Source organism: Eumetopias jubatus, unplaced genomic scaffold, assembly GCF_037043125.1.
Source record: "Eumetopias jubatus isolate StellerSeaLion01/CBP00866 unplaced genomic scaffold, mEumJub1_p1.0 scaffold_8, whole genome shotgun sequence".
NCBI classification, from domain to species: domain Eukaryota; kingdom Metazoa; phylum Chordata; class Mammalia; order Carnivora; family Otariidae; genus Eumetopias; species Eumetopias jubatus.
Window position 1 is genome coordinate 86,290,094 of NW_028274814.1, and position 19,647 is coordinate 86,309,740.

Below are 19,647 nucleotides of genomic sequence, written 5' to 3' on the forward strand. Positions count from 1 at the left end.
ATCTGTGCTTGGCTGACCTTACTTGAAGCCTCTTCTACTCAAAAGTTAGCAAACAAGGAAGGCAGCACCCTTTACAGAATTCTGGTTTAACAAATGGGTCCTACAAAACACACTCACAAGGAAGCAAGCAAACATAGACTTCAAGTACTTTTATTTATTTATTTTTAATGATCATATCTATGGCCAATATGAAACATGACAATGATGGCCGCTTCTAAATAACAGTAACCAGACACCACCGTTTTAAAAAACTATCAGCTACCATGAAACATAAGGCAAAGGTATTATTGTAAGGAATTAAATTTAATGTATTATCATTCCTTCAACCCAAAAAAGATAATGAGAAACTTGCAACAGGCATAGGCCTGAAAAGTGTTTGCCTGAATACAAATGACAGTGTAGATTTATCTGTAGAGAGAGGAACGTGTGTGTTCACCCAGATAGAGGTGAAAACACCAGGCAACTTGTTAATTGTTTAAGTGCTCTAAACAATTTCTTAGCATATCTTATTGGCAGAACTCTAATAAGTAACTGTTCAGTATGGAAGTAAAATCACCTCCTCACAAAGTGCTGAAAAGGAATCAGTTCAGTCAATTTAGTCAATTTTTAAATTTGACATGGAGTGGATTACTTAATTAATGGAATCTTCCATTTTCACATCACATTTTGATTTGGCTGTTTTGGCTGCTGGAACAGAGAGCTGCTCCAGTTGCCTCTGGAAAAGGGACAATCTGTCACAGGGGTACCCAGGGAGCTATCAGGAGCAGAGTAACTCTGGCTCTCACTGCCGACTGACTTCTTCTTTTTCCCATATTTCCAGCTCCAATACATCCCAGAGAGGGAATCTGATTGCTCTAGCTCATTTTTTTTTTTTCCCACCAGAACATAAGCAAGCCCATGGATTAATTGACCTTGGGTAACCTCTCTAATCAACTCTTGCTGGGGCACTGAATAGGGAGAGACAGTGTGTGTCAGGGGCAGGTTGCTGACCCTTTAGTAGGGATTGTGGATGAGGCAGTTTGCCTTAGAAGGGGCATTCTGAGGTTTGTTCAGTGTGGTACCCAGTAGCATCCAGCTGTCATTGCAAGAATGGACAAATTTACCATGTTTGTGTATGTTAAAAAAAGACCCTTATTGCTTAGTTTTAAAAAATACCTTATAACAACATCATTTTATATTTTTATTTTTACATTATGACATTTTATTTAAAGAACTATTTTTGAAAAATGCATTACATTTTATGACACTGTTATCTACAATTATTTAGATGTAACTCTATACTTAAGTGTTTTCATTACTGATTGTAATTTTTTTAATACCACAAATCACCAATTTTTTAGTTTTTTTCTTTTTGAAGTAATTATTTTGAAAAGAGTACATGGGTATTATACATTCTATACTTTTTATGTCTGAGAGAGTGTTTCTGTTTTCTTGGTTATACATAGATTCTTTGGATCAAATTTTTTTCCTCACAAAACTCTGCGGACTTTTTTTCAGTGAAAACTTCTGGTGCTTAGCAATGTTGGTGAGAAATCTAAACTATCTTGATTTTGTTCTTATTACTTTGTTGTTTGTTTTTTTCGACTCTGATAATATCATTTAAAAAAATCCTTAAAATGAAAAGAAACCACCAGGAGACATCTTGGTTTTGGGATTTGTTATGACATAGATTGTATCCACCCTCCGCCCTTACAACAGGTTCATATGTTGAGACCATAACCCTTAGTACCTCAGAATGAGACTGTATTTGGAGATAGGAACTTTAAAGATGTGATTAAGTTAAAACAAGGCTGTTAGAGCGGGCCTTCATCCAATTTGACTGTCTTTACCTACAAAGAGGGAATTTTGGACACACAAAGTGACACCAGGTGTGCGTACACACAGAGGAATGACAATGTGAGGACACCCTTGGGTCCTGTATGCATCTGGGGAAGGTTATTCCATTGTAAGCTTCTGAAGCGGACCGTCATTGACTTAGCCCAAATAATACTCTTTACAACCTGGCTATAGTGTTTGGTTGAAGAACGAATGTGAGACCCAGCCTGGACCAATTGCAATGAATCTCAAGACTTTTCCTTGGAAGTCTGAGATAGAGATGCCGTTTATTTCATACTGGATGTGGACAAAACAGTGTGTAGACCTGGGATTTATTGGCAGCCATAGTCCAGCTATGAGGAGAATAGCTTTAGGATGAGGTAGACATTATGGAAGGCAGAGCATAGAGACAGAGATTAGGTTTCTTTGTGGAAGTTTTTGTGCTATTGCGTCAAACCAAATCTCAAACCCACATTATTCCTAAACTTACCAGGGATGAGAACCAATAAATTTCTTTACTGTTTTAGCTGGTTTGTGCTGAGCTTCTTCTATTTGCAACCAAAATCCTTATTTTCAGCTTATTTAATCCTATCAGCATTTTGGAAGCCTGCTTCATTGATTTTTTTCCTTGTCTAATTCCTCATCCTATTTCAGTTTCATTTTTTTCCTTTAGGTTTCTGGTTCATATTTGTTAGTGATGATCAATTGTTTATTGATAGAATAAATGTGAAACTCATAGAATCACAAAATGACCAGAGATCAGTGATTTCGACTCTCGTATTTTTAGATAATAAAACTAAACACTAATGAGGCTAAATGATGCACCCAAGATCATTATAGTTTTAATATTTTATTCATGACTTAGGGTCATCATTGTCAACATTAATCGTTAGGTTGTCTTGTAATACACAGGGAGCATTCACCCCTCATTCATGGAGGTGTTTTTCTGGATGGTTTTCCAGCTATCTTTCTCAATTAGTTGTCACTTTTTACTGCTGCTTTTGTGAGTTCTTTGATCATTCTTGTTGCCTCTTACATCCACTGTATGATAGGAAAAGAATGAGGGTCACTAAGGCTAATTACCTTTATAAGCTGATAACCTCAACTTCACACACAATATTAAATCAATAGTCACCCAAGAATGACTTAATAACTATTATATAACAGAGATGGCCACTGAAGTTGTTTTCAGTGATGCTTTTGAGTCTTTTTTCACTTGCTTCTGGTTTTTGGCCATATAACTAGGCTAACAGAGGAGAAAAAAAGAAGATGAGGAAGTATTAGTTCTTTTGTAATGTTTAGAAGTAGCCTTGCAGTAAATATTACTGAAACTCACTAATATTTAACTGAGTAATATTTTACTGAGTAATCAGTAAAACAGGTTAACTTGAGTTAGAGGATGTATTTGGGAAATTGTGTTCTGGTTAACTGAATTTTCCAGCTTACTGAGAGAATATCCTGAAAATCCTTCTTATTGGTAAATTCTTTCCTTGTTATGTTAGCTCATTTAGCCTTCCTAATAAATCTACTGTGTGGAAGAAAATATTTTGCTAATCAATTGGCATCTGAAAGTGCTTTATTCTGAATAACACTAAGTGAAGACATGAAGGGCAATGGCTTTGAACTGTGCTGTAGTTTTGACATTGCTTGCTGGTTGGTATGTGTCAGACATGATTCCTGTCCACTGCTATCTTACTCCCCTGGAAGGATTATCCTTTCTACCACCTTAAGATTAGGCATGGCCATGTACTTTCTCTGGCCAGGGAAATAAAAACAGAAGAGATGTGTGTAACTCTGGATGGAAGCCTTTAATTGCCATGCTTGAATGTCTACTTCAGTTTTTCCTTCCATGGTAATAATAGAAGTACGTGTCCAGGTAGAGCCTGTGCAGCCTAAATAAGTAAGACATAAACCTCTGCTATTTTAAACCATTGCAGTTTGGGGATTTCTTGATACCACAACATATTTCAGCCCTGCTGGCTGATCTATAGGGTAGAAATGGGCAGAACTCTAAAAGTAACTCCCCCGCCCTGTGCCTCCCCTCAACTGTAATAATTTCTCTTTTTTTGTTTTATTAAAAAAAAACTTCTATTGCTTAAAAATGATTTAAAAACCACTGATGTAGGAGTTTGGCCTTAAAGTGCATGGAACCCTAGGATTTAATGGGTTTTAAAATGTTTGCTCTGAGTTTTTTTATGATTGGCTTCTCCATAAAAGTAGAGTGCAGCAAACGTTTAGTTAATTGAGGGTTTCAGTATATTCTGCTTTTCTCTAATGGTATACCCAAGCTGTGCTTATCAATTGACATGTCTGAAGATTGTATGTGGTTTATGAAATGAGGCTCATCGGTTGATAATATACATTATAAAGCACAGCACTGACATGTATTAAATACACTGTTGATAGGACCACTGAGTGGTAGCTATTTTGATAACCACAGCTTTAAATGATAAAATGTTTTATCATTTAAAACCTCAATCAATGCTTATACTGTCTTCCATTTAAGATTGACATTTAGTATGCTACTGAAATTTGGACTGAATAATATTACTTGAGGGTCTATGGAGATTCTTCAAAGACGGATTGAGTGGGACAGTCACATTTTTATAAAATAGACCCTGAAAGGAAATTATATCAGACTCAGAATTCATTATTGGAAAATACCTTTTAAGAGTCTCTTCTCTCTGGGACTTGAGTACAAAATTCCTGAAGATGGAACCCATTCATGTGTTAACTGTTTATTTAAAATCATATAAGCTCATTTTCAGATGCAGACAATTTTTGATGACTTACATGAAAGGAAAGAGACATGTGGGATATACCAAAAAATGGAAAATTCCCCAACCACTTAAAAGTAATACAATGATCAATAAAAATGTTGAGGGAATGAACTCTTGGTTAATTAAAATTTTTGCTTAACAAGAGATTAAAAAAAATACCCAGATGCTTTTACTTGGACAATTTTAAAACTGCTTCTTGATTTAGCAAGTAGAATTTCATGGCCAATATTGAATCTTTCCTTCAGGATTGAAGATTTTGCACCCTGTTAGGTGTCATTAATCTGGACATCAATGGTCAATGTCAAAATAGAGAATGTGTAGAAGATTGGGCTGAAGGTGAACAGCTCCCAGAAGGTACCCCCTGATGTGTTCGTTTAAAAAGCCACATTCTTGCTATGGATGTACTTACTGCCTTTGTGCTTGAAGTGATGGCTGAGGTGGAGGATAGAATCAGGAAGTAGAAAAAAACTGGCAAGTGAGGGATCAACCAGTTGGGTTCTAGTTGATTGAAGTTTTATACTGTCTGTCTTGGTGGTGCAGCTGCAAACATTTCCACTACTTTCTTCATTCCTATCCCGAGCAGTGGTCAGTTTGTCCCTTCTGCAGAAGCTTGGGGTGTAGCAGTGGTGTGGAGGGAAGTTTATTTGGAAGCAAACATTTTTTGTTTTTAAATATATGTGGTCTGTTCTCCATTTGAAATCCTCGTAGGATCAGGAGGTCTGACTGCATTGTTCCAGGTCCACATAAGCAGGGCTGTTTGTGAAGAAGCTGTTCTCCTTGGGCATTTTCAGGGAAAGTGTGTTGGGTCTGATCTTATGATTCAACTCCTCAAAGCAAAATTCCATGAAGTGGTATGGCAAAGGATTCTGAAACAAATAAAAAAATTTTTTTTGTTATGTTCAAGTTAATGCTCATAGGCTCGAACTATAATTCTGACTTGCTTCTATCATTATTGGGTCTCCCACGCATTTGGTTTTGAAGATCCCATGACAATGAGTTATCCTGCAGTCATCCTGCCTTATTGAACCCAATATAGACTGAATATGCACACTTTCTATCTACCAGATCTGTATCACTGTGACTATTGTCCTAGCTTCATGGTTTTGTGTATTACTAGCACGTCTCTTGAGTGAATTAATTGGTTCTGACAGGATCCATATTTTCGATCTATGTCCACGTGGCACTAAATCTAACTGTGGGAAATGTTATCATCACATTACAGTTATTATAATGACAAGCAAATTTCCCTGAGTAGTCAGTCATGGAAATGGAGAGATTGTTCATTTTCCGAAATGCATGATGGTTATAAAGAGGGCAGTATAGGCTAGTGGAAAGAACACTAGATGGATGATCTTGATTCTTATGATGACTGAAATCCATTAATTAAATTTGTTTTTACATGTGTCACCCTGCTAACCTTCACATAGTGGGAAATACTTAGAACTTTTCTTTTCCTTTGTAAATATCCAAACTATGATATACCAATACAGATACAGATACTTATAGTTATAAAGAAAATGCCATTAAGTTCATATGTGGCACCTAAAAATACTATGAATTCAAGGATTTATTTTGGGAAAGGTGAGAGATGATGGGGTAAGGAACAGAGAGAGACGAAGTCACAATGTATTTTAGAAGGACATTAAGAAGAGCAGCCAGCAGGATTCTGTGTCTCTGCTAGATAAGTTGTAGGGAAGAAGCGAGGCCTTTTCTGACTAATGCAGAACATTTGGATTTTGGAAACTTGTTAATGAAATAGGGTAAAGGATGTGAAAGGGAACATATACTTCATACATTTTTTATGACTTCTTCTGTTCTATTCAGCATTAGGTAAAATTGTTGCTCTTCTACTAGCAATCAGACTTGAATTCATTGGCACAAATAAACATGTCAGTGGTTCAGGTCTTCATTAGTTGGTGAGAAGTAATGGGATCTGGAGTTAGGAGGAGAAGCCCAGAAGTTTCCAGTGAAAAGAGATTGCTTTCTTTGGTTTAGAGCAGGTGAAAGGAGCAGAAGAAGAGCAGAAAATAGGTTTTCAAATGATTGAATAGCAGAGTATCAGTGCAGGGCTGGGCACCACTCTAGGCAATGACTAGGCACACGTTGTTAGAAAATTAATGAAAGTACCCCCCGGGTGGCTTGTGACCTGGGTTGAAGAGGTCTGCGTGGTACTTCAGGGGTCAGCCTCAGTGAACACAGAAGTGCCTCCACACTGAAGTGAGCACGCAACTGAGGTCTTTGTTCCTCAGAAGAGATGAAACCAAGATTGGATTAAGTTTTAACAGTGATTAAAATTAATTTGTATTAATATGCTAAGCATCTGAGCTATACCTTGGTTGTATTGTTTCTTCATATCTTTCTTCAAATATTGTGCTCTCATGATGTTGGTAAGCAGTAGATAATAGTAGTTATCTAGCAATATAGAGCTATCATTGGATCATGAATTAGACTTAAATTAGTAGTAGTGGAAGTGTCTTCCTGCTGACCTGGTGCCCTGCAAATAGATGCTTGGTCTTCATTCTTGTTGAGAGGCTGCCGGCTGGAGATGTGACCCAGGATTCCATGAAGGCATGCATCCCAGAGCGGATCAGAGGGAAATGAGGACTTCAATGGCACTGCTTGACTTTCTTGTTTTCAGATGGATTGGTGGAATGGAATGGAGGGCACAGAGCCTCTTAGCTCAAATGAAGGAATGTGATATAAGTTTGCAAGCCTACCAGGGAAAGACGGAGGTGTTTCCTAAAAGTTTTTAAAACGTTCTTGTTTTCTGATTATCCTTCAAGCAGGTCACACATTTTTTTTTTTTTTTTCTGAAAAAGTAGGTTTGTTCCTAGGGAAATGGAGTTTACCAGTATTCATGAAAGATGATTCTTTTGAGCTTATCTTTCTCAGGCATTGGAGATTTAAGATGTGTCTCTGGGTGAAACTTTTTGTCATCTCTATGGTTGGTCTCTCCTTTCCTGTCCTTAACGGGGTTTCCTTCACCATGCTCTGAGTCATGGGTATCAGGGAATTAAACTTACAATCACTGTAGGGAAGTAATCAGCAGGTTGAAAACCCTCTCAGGATAGAATCTTTTTTATTTTAATTTATTTAATTTTAATTTTAATCAAGTACTTAACTTAGAGTGACTGTGAGTGGGCAGGGCAGAGGGAGAGGGAGAATTTTAAGCAGCCTCCACACCCAGCACAGAACCTGACCCAGGACTCATCTCATGACCCTGAGATCATGACCTGAGCCGAAATCAAGAGTCAGACGCTTAACCAAATGAGCCCCCCAGGCTTCCCTCAGGGTAGAATCTTTAAAGGCAGACCAGCACCTGTCAGAAGAATGGGAACTGAGGCTGCCTCTGTCCACCTATCATCTTCCCATCTCATCCCACTCCCACTTAGATGTTGGCCATTATTTCCCCAGACTTAATTCACTATAAACTCTGGTGAGGGTTTAAGAGAGCTTCAAGTGGTTATCCCAAAGCAGTATAGTGCTAGGAACTTGGTAATTGCTTTGCTTTTGCCAACTCATTTCCTTGTCCAAACAATGCAACAAAATCTCATCATCTCCATTGTTCTTCTCTATCAATCTCCTCAGTATTTGGTCCCATGTTCATCCCGGCAGGCTTACCATTTAACTTGTCCTTTTCTGGTATCTTTGTGCCGCTTCTGTCCCCTCCTCATAGCTTTCCCTCCTCGCAAGATAACACAATCCAGTCCCCAGTTTCTTTGGTGTCCTGTACACATTCTATCTCCAGAAGTTTAGATGGGGTAGAAATGAAATCTTTGATTATGTTTTTATCACTTAAAATTTTTGGTTATTGTTGTTGTACCACGGAGAAGGGGAGAAACTCTGGGCTAGTAGTTGAGGTGGATAATATGTAGTTAGTGCTTTAACTCCAGTTAAGTCTTCACCCATGATATGGCAGGTTTTCATTTACCTAACGTTAAATACAGTGTGAATTAATTTTCTTCCGAAGACTACAGTTTGGTCTATGTAAGGACTTAATATTCCTCTATGTTTTTGACCCTTCTTGCTAAATAATAAATCTGACTCTATTAAATTAAAGTGTATTTGCCTCTTCCTGACCTGGTTTTCATTAGAAAGTCTCCCCATAGGTTTTACAGAAAATGTCAGAGCTGAAGTCCTACATGATGATGGGTGACTCACACATCAAATTTCTCTCTGACCCTCAAGTTTCTCCTCTCTTACCAGGGAAGGAGATTTTATTCTACCCTACCAATTATAAAAAGTCCACAAGCCCTCAGTCATGGAGTGATCAGATTTTCCCTACATGTTCATTTGCATTCTGATTGAGTATTTAATGTATGCTTTTAGGGTAGTTTTTTCTTTGCTGACAAAGGGATATTGAGTCACAAACAATGACATAGACTGCCAAGACCAAAGGAAGAACTTGTATGAATTTCTTCAACTTCTTGTTTATTTTTAGCTGGATATATATGATCTGGGGGGAAACAGGCATGGTGGGATACTAGATGGGAGTTATAAATTATTTAATTTTACAGAATGAGATTGATATTATGAATATACATTCATCAAAAATGTTAGGAAGTCAAGACCAAGAAAAACATGAACGCATTTTTGACTAGATCTTTAATAACTAAAGGCCTGTGTTACAGCATCCTTCTATCCCTGTAGCTCTTTTATGTATATTTCATTTCAAAGCTAACACTTTGTTCAGATCAGCTCCACAGGACATAAGGAACAAAAGCATACACACACACACACACACACACACACACACACACACATAAGATAATATAACAGTAAAATGTTTTTCTCTATCCAAACTGCTTTCTTTCCTTTGAGTTCTTATTTCATACATTTCATCTTGCTTATGCAATCCAAAGGGAAATAGGCTATATAGGAACAAATGCTGAGATGACTAAAATCTGACTTCACAAACATAGGCAAAGTTATTTCTGGTGACAACTGCAATAGAGGCCCTATTGATGGGACTAAATTGACTTTAATTTTTGTGTGATGAATGAATCTTAAACTGGGCTATGTAGTCAATTTGGTTAAATTCTATTGCTTTAGTCAAATTTTCAAAGAGGAAATCTTAAGCATGCAGATCACTGAAGAGGCTTTGAATTTGTGTATATATTACAGGGTAGGAATTTATTTCTCCCTGCTTGTATAGGGGGAAGAATCATCAATTACTCCTGGTGTATATTTATAAAATCAAAGTACTGGTTACTAGCCAAGGTTTCTTTTCAAAAACTGCAGAGAAGCCTTGTGATAAGAGCCAAAAACCTTTTGAAAAGGGGCATTGGATATGCCTCTTTCTATGAATAAGAATAAAAGATGATTTCCCCCTAAGCCTGCGTGACCAAGGATAATGTATCTCATTCCAATAACGAGGTTTCTTTCCTTCCTTCTTTTCTTTCTCTTTCTTTCTTTCTTTCTTTCTTTCTTTCTTTCTTTCTTTCTTTCTTTCTTTCTTTCTTTTTCTTTCTTTCTTTCTTTTCTTTCTTTCTTTCTTTCTTTCTTTCTTTCTTTCTTTCTTTCTTTCTTTCTTTCTTTCTTTCTTTCTCTCTCTTTCTTTCTTTCCTTCCTTCCTTCCTTCCTTCCTTCCTTTCTTCCTTCCTTCCTTCCTTCCTTCTTTTCTTCCTTCCTTCCTTCTTTCCTTCCTTCCTTCCTTCCTTCCTTCCTTCCTTACTTCCTCTCTCTCTCTGATACTGTATACACATACAAAAACAACAAAAACCAGTTTGGAAGAGCTTAACTTCAAATATCATTAACACCACTAGTAAGTTGATTTTGTGCATCTCTTTAAAAAGCTAAATTTTGGGCTGTTATTAAAAAATGATCTTAGAGTATTTTTATTCAATAACTGTTTATTGACCGCATTGGATAATTTATGCACTGCTTGGTGATTGGTGGTGTCAACCTGGATGTTCAAGGTAAGGAGCTCACTGAAAGGGAGGATTAGTATGGTATAAAAATAATAAGAGAGACATGGCAGTTGCTATGATTGAGATATGGATAAGGTGCCATTGGGCTCCAGATGAAGGAAAGCCCAGAAAGTAGGCAATATGGTAGAGACAGTATAGATTCTGAAGTTAATGGACCTGGCTTTGAATACTGGATGGGTTCCTTATTCACCTTGAGAGTTCTGAGTTCATGTCCCTCTTTGTAATGGAGATTAAAATACCAGTTTTTGGGGGTTGATAAGATTATTGGAAGTGTGCTTAATGTGCCTAAAATGTCCCTGGGACATGATAGGTTTTCGATAATCAGCAGCTGTTGTTATCATCATAGTCACTATTAATATTGTTGGTACTTTTATTGAGGGGCTGGTACTTAAGCAAACCTTGCTCAGTGTTTTGAGTTCAAGGTCATTTTAGATAGAGGGATCAGGTCAGCAAAAGCAGTTTGAGGTAAAACATAGGGACCATATATGGACAACAAATCCCTCAAATGGAAGTTGGTAGTTAATGATGAATTTTGCTTCATTTATTTTTGTTTTTTCACAGTCTATTTTAAGAATATATTTGCCTGTAGAAAATCAAGCCAGAACACTTCATTCAGCATTCTGGTTCCAATCTACCCTATGTCCCACTACTTTTACAAAGCCTACATCATTATTGATTCAACTTGTCTTTTCATGTGAGATGCCTTCTCTCCAAATTCTATCTATACTACTAAGTCTGTTATGAGTCACCAAGCTTTCTATAATCCTCCCAGGAAAATTAATCTATTGCTTCTGTGATTCCCATAGCCCTTCCTCTCTGACCCCATATTTATTCACCACCATTGATGTGTCAGGATCTCTGCTAGGCATTGGGGAATGCTGATTGGAATAAGTCCCTAATTTCAAAGGTCTTACAGTGTACTCAAGGTTACAAACAAGTGAACAGATAACTGAAACACAGAGTGATACAAAAGAGGTAAAAACAAGTGCCATGGTATCACTTGGGAGGGGCACTGAGCTCAGTCAAGGACGGCTCTCTAGAGAAAGTGTTGGCCAGTTTGAGACCTGAAAGGTGAGTAGTTAACCAGCTCAAATCAAGTGCAGCACAGTGCACAGAGGAAAGCTATTCCAGGCAGAAGGTGAGGGCATAATAAGAAGAAACACAGCTCTTCTAGCACAGCATCTTCCATATATTAAGCACTCAGTAGACATTTGTTGAATGAATGGGTTCTTATGGAAAGGAACCAAGGCTGGTAGCTAGCTGTCAGATGGCACTTTTTCCTTTGATAAAGGAGGTGATTGTTCTAAGGATGGAAAGAGGGTAGACAGGAAGTAAAAGAAACTTACGATTAACTTCACTTACTTCATAGAATCTGGCAGACATATAACCAAAGTGAATTCATAGCTTTACGTAAAAAGTAACTTGTTTTAGAAGGAGTACTGAATAAATAAATATTGTATCCACTTTAAAACATTATTTTGTGGTCCATTATCAACTAAATATAATTCCAGTAAAAAGGGGAATAAAACTTATCTTTTGGGTCTAGACTTTGATATCCTAGGGTTATCTTTGTGAAACTATTAGAGAAAAAGAAGAGAGAGAATACAGAAAATGGTGAAGCTTGAAGAGGATATATGTATATATATTCTCTAACATATTTTAGAGAAGGAAAAAAATTCTCTGCCATACTTATAAATACAAACATACAAAAATTCTACCTATTTTAGGAGTACATATATTTAGAATTGAAAAAAACCCACTAACTTTTAGATGATAAAGCTGTCAATATATAATGCCAATTATTTAATATAATTGTTTTTAGTTAGTCATTAAATTAATATCATAAAATAGGTAGAACTCATCAAAATAATAATATGTCTGAAAAGAAGTAAAATATATAAATGGTGCATTTAGGAATATCTGTAGGGAAAAAAGCAGTTAAGAGTTTTTTTGGTACATGACAAGGACAATAACAAAGAATAATCAATCGAACACTTTTGACAACATGTTTAGCTATATCTTTCACACTCCCAAGGACTATAAATCATTAAAACAATTTCATTATGCCCTTAGGAGCCACTGGTATTCTAACTGATAATACCTTAAGTCAAAGCAAATTAAAACATCAAAGTAGCTTTTCCCACCAAATAACATGAAGAATATTACTGTTTCTGAAATGAGAACAGAAAATCTATGACATGACTTCCACTGAGTGATAAGGAAGGATTCTTGGAATCCTCATTTTCTTTGCTTCTTTGAGCCAGGTGTATCAAGAATGACTGAATAATTAAGTGTTTGCAGGGCTTAAAAATATACTTGGAATAGCATTAGTACTAAAGAAATCAGCTTTTTAATGCATTAACTACCAGTGGAGAGACTTCTCACTTAAAATTGCATCTAGTACTTTGTCAGTCACTTAAAATATTCTTTGCAAAATGCACACACATTTTTCATTATTTTTGATAAAATAAATGTTTCTGTACCCATGAATTTTCAGTATTCAGTATTTCAGTGCAGCTGAATGATTTTCTTAATGACCACAAGGCAAGAACGGAGAAGGAAAATGGTTAGATTTATTCAGGTTTGGAGATTTGCCAGGTATTTGCTGTGGAAGAAAGATGGAATAGATTGTTGAGGATATTGGCAAGAAAGTGGATGAAAACATGGACCATGGATTCCAAGTTGAATATGGAAGGCTGTACACCTAGGAGAAAGTTAATACATAGACAAAGAAGAAGGGGAACAGGGTCTACAGGATTCTGTGAAACCAAGCACTAAGAGACAGAGCTGAAAGGTGGGAGGTTGCAGTGTGAGGTATTTGGTTCTAAAAATTCAGAGGAAGACATATGTATTAATTTTCTTGTGTTGCATGACAAATTAACCACAAACGTAGTGACTTAACACACATTTATTGTCTTACAATTTCTGTGGATTAGGAGTTTGGACATGGCTTACCTAGGTCCACTCCTCAGAGTCCCACAAGGCTGTAATGAAGGCACCAACCAGGCTGCCTTTTTATCTGGAGGCATGACTGGGGAAGGAAACACTTCCAAGCTCGCTCTGATTGTCGGTAGAATTCATTTCCTTGAAGTTGGGGACTGAAGGCCCAGCTTTTTGAAGGCTGTCAGCTAGAGGCCATCTTTGGTTCCTAGGGGCTCACCATAGTTTCCAGAGGTCCTTGCCAAGAGGGCTTTCCAAGATGGCTACTTATTTCATCAAAGGAGAAAGGAGTATTTCTAGAGTGTTTGCTGACAGGATGGAATCTTATATAACTTAATGTAATCAAAGGAGTAGCATATCATCATCTTTGCCATATTCTACTGGTTAGAACCAAGTCACATTTAAGGAAAGATTACACAAAGGCATGAACTTCAGGAGATGGGAATCATGGGGGGGCATTTTAGAGTCTGTCAGCTTTCATATGTAATGCGAAAAGATCAACTAATTTCTTTGCTCTCGTGCAGAGGCAAGAAATGACTGATCCTTATGGGCTGGAGTATCATGGTAATTGGCAAGATTTTAGGAGACAGAGGAGAACAAAGAAAGCTGAAGAAGAAATGGGGGAAGAAATGTTAGTAATTTGGAAGTCTGTTAGGAATTAGTGTTGCTGGAGTTTAGTTATTTTAAATGATTCTGTTGAAAAGGATAATAAATACACCAAGTCCTTAACCCTATAACTGGCTTGCTATTTTAGGTAAGCTCCATTAAAAAAAAAAGTTGTCGGGGGCGGGGCAAGATGGTGGAGGAGTAGGAGACCTAAATTTCGTCTGGTCCCAGGAATTCAGCTCGATAAGGATCAAACCATTCTGAACACCTACGAACTCAACAGGAGATCGAAGAAAAGAATAGCAGCAACTCTCTGAACAGAAAAGCGACCACTTTCTGGAAGGTAGGACGTGTGGAGAAGTGAATTCGAGGCAATATTCGGGAGGATAGATGGCGGGGGAGGGGGCCTCTGTCAGCCACTAGTGGCAAGTGATAGAGCCGCGGAGCACAAAATCGGAACTTTTAGAAGTCGGCTCCGCTGAGGGACGTTGCTCCAGTGGCTAAGCGGGGGGTGGAACCCGTGCTGGGAGAGTGTGGTCTCAGGACCCTCGGGGTCACAGAAAGACCAGGGATGCCTGAGTACAGCAGAGCTCCCAGGTATCAGAGCGGGGAAGCTGGCTGCAGAGATGGAGCCGAGGCGCGGGATCTCAGCTCAGGGTTGCCATAAACCGTGATCCACGGCACAGTCGGGCCACTGCTCTTCCAGCAAGGACCCAACAAACAGCAGATCCGGGGAGACTGCCCTTCCTCCCCCAGGAGGAGCGGCGCGGGAGCGCACTGCAGGGATCTGCTGGGTTTGGAGACTCCACATGGGGTCAGGTGCCAGAGATAGAAATGCTTGGTCACAGGCAGGGTGAGCATGGAGTGTGGCCAGAGACCGGGGAGATGGGAGTGATTGCTTTTCTCTGGGGGTGCACTGAGGAGTGGGGTTCCGAGCTTGGCTCCTCCGGGGCAGAGATTGGGAGGCCACCATTTTCACTGTCATCCTCCAAAGCTGTACCGAAAGCTTGCAGGGAACAAAAGCTCCGGAGAGCAAACCTGAGCAGATTACTTAGCCCAGATGGGCAAGGGCGGGGCAATTCCGCCTCCAGCAAAGACATTTGGGAACCACGTCAACAGGCTCCCCCACAGAAGATCAGCAAGAACAGCCAGCCAAGACCAAGTTTACCGATCAGTGAGAACAGCAGAACTCCAGCACTAGGGGAATACAGCATATAGAATTCATGTTTTTTTTCCCCATGATTCTTTAGCCTTTCAAAGTTAATTTTTTTAGTTTTCTAAGTTGTTCTCTCTTTAAAATTTTGGGATACAGTTTCTTCTAACAGACCAAAATATACCCTAAATCTCTAGTGTATGGCTTTGTTCTAGTCTCCTGCCTGATCACATTCTCTCCCCCCTTTTTTTCTTAAATTTCTCTTCTTTTTTTTTTCAACCAACTTCTTATCTTATCAATTCCTTTTATAAAATCTTTTATAATATTCATCTTTACAGTCATATGCTATCCCTTCATCATATTTACCCTTATTTTTGTACATATGTAAGTTTTTCTTTCTTTAAAATTTTGGGAGGCAAATATACCCAAAATCTAGTGTGTGGCACTGATCTATTCACCAGCCTGATCGTATTTGATCATATTCTTTTTTTTTTCTTTCCTTCCCTTTCTTTTCCCCCAGTTTCATGTCTCTTCTGATTTGTTTAGTGTATATTTTTCTGGGGTCATTGTTACCCTGTTAACATTTTGTTCTCTCATTCATCTATTCTCCTCCGGACAAAATGACAAGATGGAAAAAATCACCTCAAAAAAAAGAACAAGACCGGACTTCAAGCTCTATTACAAAGCTATCATCATCAAGACAGTATGGTACTGGCACAAAAACAGACACATAGATCAATGGAACAGAATAGAGAGCCCAGAAATGGACCCTCAACTCTATGGTCAACTAATCTTTGACAAAGCAGGAAAGAATGTCCAATGGAAAGAAGACAGTCTCTTCAACAAATGGTGTTGGGAAAATCGGACAGACACATGCAGAAGAATGAAACTGGACCATTTCCTCACACCACACACAAAAATAGACTCAAAATGGTTGAAAGACCTAAATGTGAGACAGGAGTCCATCAACATCGTAAAGGAGAACACAGGCAGCAACCTCTTCAACCTCGGCCGCAGCAACTTCTTCCTAGAAACATCACCAAAGGCAAGGGAAGCAAGGGCAAAAAAGAACTATTGGGACTTCATCAAGATAAAAAGCTTTTGCACAGCAAAACAGTCAACAAAACCAAAAGACAACTGACAGAATGGGAGAAGATATTTGCAAATGACATATCTGATAAAGGGCTAGTATCCAAAATCTATAAAGAACTTATCAAACTCAACACCCAAAGAACAAATGATCCAATCAAGAAATGGGCAGAAGACATGAACAGACATTTTTCCGAAGAAAACATCCAAATGGCCAACAGACACATGAAAATGCTCAACATCTCTCAGCATCAGGGAAATCCAAATCAAAACCTCAATGAGATACCACCTCACACAAGTCAGAATGGCTAAAATTAACAAGTCAGGAAACGACAGATGTTGGCGGGCATGAGGAGAAAGAGGAACCCTCCTACACTGTTGGTGGGAATGCAGGCTGGTGCAGCCACTCTGGAAAACAGTATGGAGGTTCCTCAAAAATTTGAAAATAGAGTTACCCTACTATGACCCAGCAATTGCACTACTTAGTATTTACCCCAAAGATATAAATGTAATGATCCGAAGGGGTACGTGCACCCTGATGTTTATAGCAGCAATGTCCACAATGGCCAGATATGGAAAGAGCCAAGATGTCCAACGACAGATGAATGGATAAAGAAGATGTGGTATATATATACAATGGAATATTATGCAGCCATCAAAAGGAATGAAATCTTGCCATTTGCAACGACATGGATGGAACTGGAGGGTATTATGCTGAGTGAAATAAGTCAATCAGAGAAAGACATGTATCATATGATCTCACTGATATGAGGCATTCTTAATCTCAGGAAACAAACTGAGGGTTGCTGAAGTGGTGGAGGGTGGGAGGGATGGGGTGGCTGGGTGATAGACATTGGGGAGGGTATGTGCTATGGTGAGCGCTGTGAATTGTGTAAGACTGTTGAATCACAGATCTGTACCTCTGAAACAAATAATACATTATATGTTAGAAAAAAAAAGAAGAAAATATTAGGAAGGGAAAAGTGAAGGAGGGGAATTCAGAGGGAGAGATGAACCATGAGAGACTATGGACTCAGAAACAAACAGGGTTTTAGAGGGGAGGGGGGTGGGGGAATGGGTTAGCCTGGTGATGGGTATTAAAGAGGGCATGTACTGAATGGAGCACTGGGTGTTATATGCAAACAACGAATCATGGAACACTACATCAAAAACTAATGATCTAATATATGGTGATTAACATAACAATAAAATTAAAAAAAAGAAATATTAAACAACGACAACAAAAAAAAGTGTGTGAAATTTTCTCTTCTTGTACTGAGGGGATTCATTAGAAAATTTGATTTGACTAGAACATAAAATGTTTATTTTTATAATCTTGTTTTTAACTGCATGATAAAATAAGTGCATAGTAATATGGCAAGCTTTTAGAATCTAACTCAGTAAAGTGAATTTTATGGTTGAAAGGAGTGATGTAGATTTGAAAAAAACACATAAGAAAGTTTGAAATGCAGGTTCTCTGTTCATAACATTCTTTTATTCCCAAAGGCAGAAATACTCTCAAATCTATTTATAAGCTATTTGCCCCAAAGATTGGCTGTTTTTTACAAAAGTGGGCCACTTAATTGTTAGCTATCCATTCCTTTTTTGTACAGTAGTAAATTACAACTTTGTAGGCAGAACCTGAAAAAAAGAGCTTTAATTCATGTTATTGAATATTTTCTATTAAGAATTAAAATAAATCTGATAAAACTTCTCAGAGTGTATCTTTCTGCTGCTTCCCTGTGTTATACTTCTAGACAATGATTCCTCCACTTGGATACAATCCTTGCTCCTCCTGAAATGAAAAGAAACATCGAATTGTGGTTAAAAGCAATGACTCTGGGGGCGCCTGGGTGGCTCAGTTGGTTAGGCGACTGCCTTCGGCTCAGGTCATGATCCTGGAGTCCTGGGATCGAGTCCCACATCGGGCCCCCTGCTCAGCAGGGAGTCTGCTTCTCCCTCTGACCCTCTTCCCTCTCATGCTCTCTATCTCTCATTCTCTCTCTCTCAAATAAATAAATAAAATCTTTAAAAAAAAAAAAGCAATGACTCTGGTCAGACCTATTGACTTCTTATTGGCTGGGTGATGCTAGATGAGCTACTTAAACTCTCTGGGCCTCAGGTTCCTCATCTGTAAAATAGGTTTTTTTTGAATATAAAATGTGATTATAAATGTTAACAGAGCTGGGCTTATAATAAATGTTCAATTAATGGTAGTTATCTGTAGTTATCTATAGGGTTATCTGTAGTTATCTCTGTCCTTTTATTTGCCATTGACTAATTTTCTAATCATTTCTTATATCTAGTGACAATGTTGGCACTCGGTTCTCAGGCCTTTAGGCTTGGACTGAACTTTACCACTGGCTTTCCTGGGTCTCCAGCTTGCAGATGGCAGATCGTGGGACTTCTCAGCCTTCATAATGGTGTGAGTCAATTCCTCATAATATAATAGATCTCTATGTATGTATGTATCTGTCTGCCTATCTGGAGAACCCTCGCTAAGATGCAGTGCCGACTTGAAAACTATGTTTCTAGATTTCACACATACCTTCATTGCAATTGGATACATTCATCCAAAACTAATCAATTGTTGGGGTCTTTAAATTGCTCCATACCACCACCCTGTTTATTATCTTAGCTTCTATTTGTTTGAGAAATAAGCTGGAAATTTGATCATCTCAAATAATGAGACTTACAGTCTGGAATATGAGGCTCAGAAAAAGTAATTGGCTTTTAATGCTCTTCCTCATGATCCCTAAGGCTCTATTTGGATTCGATGGATATGCCAGAAGCACTTGGAAATTTGTCTCTTAAAAGCTTTAATAATGATTGACTTTCTTCAGAAAACTCATTCATTAATCCCCACTTTATTCCCTATGTTGAATATTGAAATATAAAGCTATTTCCTGTTAGTCATACAGCAAACTGGGCCATGTATGCCTGTTTCAGCTACAGTAATTTACTTCTGCAGGGTCAAATAGTTCTAAATGAAATTGAATAAACATGAGGTGTTCAGACACTATGGATTATATTTAAATCATAGACCTTACAATTTACATGGATTTGAGACATCATTTATTGAAAATAACAGCAGGAAGTCTTTCTCCTTCGATATCCTCAAAGTTAATATTTTAGAATCTCATGATACAGGGCTGACTAGTTGCTGAAAAGAAAAGAAAGAATAAACCTATAATAGTAATTTATCATTCTTGACATTTTCCTTTCAGTTTAATTACTGCTGAGCAGCAGAACTGACACTTAATAAAAGTAAGAAGTATCTTTAAATCCTCCTAGAAAATCTCCACCTTACAGGATCACTGGAAAGCTAGAAGAT